The sequence below is a fragment of the Gadus morhua genome, chromosome 5 (assembly GCF_902167405.1).
Source record: "Gadus morhua chromosome 5, gadMor3.0, whole genome shotgun sequence".
Classification (NCBI taxonomy): domain Eukaryota; kingdom Metazoa; phylum Chordata; class Actinopteri; order Gadiformes; family Gadidae; genus Gadus; species Gadus morhua.
The window spans coordinates 20,764,922-20,769,118 of NC_044052.1; positions in this window are offsets into that span (position 1 = coordinate 20,764,922).

Consider the following 4,197-nt stretch of genomic DNA (forward strand, 5'->3'; position numbering starts at 1 on the left):
AGGAGAGAGAGGAGGAGGAAGGAGAGAGGGTAGAGGAGAAGAGAGGATGGAGAGAATAAAAACGGAAAAGCATGAAGTTGGAACAGAGCAAAGTGAGGAGTGCGAGAAGATAATGCATATAAAGGATAGGGCGAGAGAGGGAGACAGATCCAGAGAGAGAGAGAGAGAGAGAGAGAGAGAGAGAGAGAGAGGAGTGCAAAGACACCGACGAGTTTAAATGAAAGGAGGAAGGAGGAACAGGAGCGAGGCTGGAGCCCTCAGCGTGAGGAGAGAGGAGAAGGAGAGGGAGGGTGACTCCTCCTGCTGCTGCTGAGCCACGAGGAGCAGCGATGCTCCAAAACAGCTGTCCAGCCGTCCCGCCCTAATAACCCCATCACTATGCAGTCTGCACCCCTCCCTCCCCCCCCCCCCCCCCTCCCAGAAAGGGGAGGAGGGGGAGCGCCTCTAATAGCGAGAGGACAAACGGAGGTGAGACTCATTTATTTCTCTTTATTTTCGTCCCTTTTCATTCTTCCGATCTGGAAGGTTAAGAGGCGGTGAGGAGACGGATAAACACCAGGGGGAGGGAGGGGGGAGGGAGGGGGGAGGGAGGGAGGAGGGGAGAGGGTGGGGGGAGGAGGGAGAGGTTGGTTATAGTGGGGTAGGGGGGCGGGGACTCCTAAAGTCCTCTAGAGTTTAGTCACACTGGAGATGGTGAGAGGAGAGGGAGGGGAGGGAGGGAGGGAGGGAGGGAGGGAGGGAGGGAGGGAGGGAGGGTGGGAGGGGGGAGGGAGGGAGGGAGGGGAGGGAGAAAGGGAGAGAGGGGAGGAGAGGAGGGGAGTAGAAGGAGTTGATGGAGGGAGGGAGAGGGGAGAAGGGGGGAGGAGAGGGAGCAGATGGAGGAAGGGAGAGGGAGGAAAGGAGGGAGAGGGAGGATGGATGGAGAGATGCCAGAGAGGGGGAGACATGTAAGGAATGATGGAGGAGGATGAAGAGGGGTAGGGGGGGATGTTGGGGGGATGTCTGGGGGGGGGGGGTCGAAGTTGTGATGTCAGAGGACCCATCGCCGACGTGACGGGACGGCTTCGAGGACGCGAGCAAACACTTAGTACGGGAGCTGTCACAATGGGGAGAGGCATCGGGCGGGCGACATAGACCAACAGCCGGAGCACCTCTCTCTCTCTCTCTCTCTCTCTCCGTCTGGCCCATCAGTCAGCAGGGCTAGCTGAGTGACGCTACGGCTAGCTCACCGCTAACGACACACTCTACCACCTGCGCTAGCCGTGCTAACGACCGCCGCCGCCGAGTGCGTCCGTCTGTAGCCCCGCGGTGCCATGTGGATAAAGAGACCCTCACGCACTCATGATCATACACACACACTCACACACACACTGAGTCTCTCACACACTCATGATCATACACACACACTCACACACACACTGAGTCTCTCACACACTCATGATCATACACACACACTCACACACACACTGAGTCTCTCACACACTCATGATCATACACACACACTCACACACACACTGAGTCTCTCACACACTCATGATCATACACACACACTCACACACACACTCATTATCACACACAAACACTCACACACACACACTGACTCTTATACTCATAATCACACTAACACACATGTACACACACACACACACACACTCTCTCTTATTCATAATCACAGACGCAAATACATAACATAAACAATCACACACACATTGTCTTTCTCACACTCATTATCACACACACACACACAGTCTCTCTCTCACACTCATTATCACACACACACACACACACATCCACACGCACACACAATCTCTTTCTCTTTCGCTCGCTCTCTCTATATATCTCTTTCTCTAGACATTAAACGACATTGGTTTCCCAGCCTTCCCTTGATCCCACACACTCTGCAGTGTGCAGGAGGAATATGTAACAGCAACAACATGACCCTTGGCTTAAAGACCCTTTCTGCGTTGCTCTCTCAGCTCCATGCAAGTGTACAATGTATTCGTGAAATGGTCTGTGCGTTTGTACAGAGGATATGTTAAACACTTTGGATTCATGCCGAAGTCTCGCTTATGAGTGAGCCTGCAGTCAGAGAGCCATCGGTCTTTGCTGCTGACAGACAGAATCGTGTCATTCCTACTGTCTAAGCGCCCTCATCCAACAGAGAATACCTGGTACAGAGAATGTAATAGATGATTCTCCAGCGCACGTCTTCATCCGAGCGCACTTTAATTGAAGTGACTTTCACGCTAAAGTAATTGTGGCACAGAGGAGACCATTAGCCCAATGAAAACGAATGCCTTTGGAATACTAATCTGCCGTTTGTTCGTCCCTCGTTCAGACCCTGGTGAACGCGTGCGTGCAGTGATGTAATGAGAGATTCTACGGAGTGTGTAGGTTGAGTGTTCTGTGAGGCAGAATCGAAAGTGTGACATAAGCCTCCGGAACATGTGCGTTTGCGTCGTACACACATCGGCCCTCTAATAATAATAATAATCAGACATTTTATTTCAGGGGGCCTTTCAAAAACTCGCAAGGTCGCCTTACAGTTCAGACAAGCAAAATACAATTTTAAAAAGAGGCAAATATAGTTAAAACTAAAGCATTTAAAAAATAAACAATTCGACATATTCATTAAATTGGCTGGTGGTTGGAGTTAAGTAGGATAGGCCAGTCGGAAGAAGGGAGTTTAGATGGAGGTTTTAAAAGTGGGGAGAGACTCTATAGTGAGGATGGATACTGGGAGAGAGTTCCAGAAGCGAGGGGCAAAGCAGCAGAATCCTTTGAGCCCCATCGTGGACCCTCTGTGGGTGTTTTTTCGAAGTTTTTTCGAAGTTGTTTCCTCAGAACTAAAAAGCGCCCGTAGATGCAGACAGCTTGATGTACAATCCCCAGAAGCGAATCGGAGGGGAAGGAACGAAATGAAAAACATTTCCTCGTGTCCCCGGAGAAAACAGGGTTTTAATAATAGACTGGGCCGGTTCCCCGGAGGATGATGGCGGAACTAGACGGTCTAATTCCAGCCGTTCCCAGCCTCAGTTAGTCACTCCAGGTTACCTGCCGACTCACTTTCTGCAGTCTTGTTTTTTTCTCGGCTGAAAGCAGAGACGATGACAAGCAAAGTGTTCCACCTGACTTTAAGCGACGTCCTCCGAATCACTCCGCCTCTACCCAGCTCGGGAGCGCCAGGTGAAGTCAGAATCTATGACGTGCGTAACACACACGCGTAACGTTTATAAATGTTTACGGATGTGAGGATGATTCAAGGGGAAGTCGTTCTCAAATCAAGCGTCGGTTGTGGTGGCGATGTTTGGCTCGAGGGCTCCTCAGGCCAGACGGGCGTGAGATGATGCTCCAGCTGTGGTGCTGTCGCCATGGTGACGGATGCTGACAGATGGACCAGCCGAGGCCTGATGGCGTGGCGATGGACACGGTGATGTGCAGCAGAGCTGGCCGTCTGCCATGTGGTGCGTGCCACGATGAGTCTCCCCCAGAGAACGTTTCCAGTAGAGCTTTGTACGTTTACGGTCCGCTGGAACCTTAAGCTGGAGAACCCAGATGTTCACGAGGGGAGACAGGGTCTGTTTGAGAGAGAGAGAGAGAGAGAGAGAGAGAGAGAGAGAGAGAGAGAGAGGGAGAGGGAGAGGGAGAGAGAGAGAGAGAGAGAGAGAGTTGGGGAGAGAGAGAGAGAGAGAGAGAGAGAGAGAGAGAGAGAGAGAGAGAGAGAGAGAGAGAGAGAGAGAGAGAGAGAGAGAGAGAGAGAGAGAGAGAGAGAGTTGGGGAGAGAGAGAGAGAGAGAGAGAGAGAGAGAGAGAGAGAGAGAGAGAGAGAGAGAGAGAGAGAGAGAGTTGGGGAGAGAGAGTTTGGCGTATGAGAGAGAGAGAAAGGCGAAAGAGGGAGAGAGAGATTGGCAAGAGAGAGAGAGAGAGAAAAAAAGATTGGGGGAGACAGAGGGGCGAAAGAGATAGAGAGGGGCGCGAGAGAGAGAGAGTCAAGGAAAAAGAGTCTGGAAGAAATGGAGAGAGGAACGAAGAGAGAGAGCAAGAGGAATACAGATAGAGGAAGGTAAAGAGAGAGGTGATGTTTTGTTGGAGTGGTAGGTCAACTGAAGATTACGTGGTCTTCATTAGAAACTCCCTCTGTGAGGTTTCGCAAGCAATAAATGTTTCAGGTATTCAAATGAATTCTTTACTTGCAAGG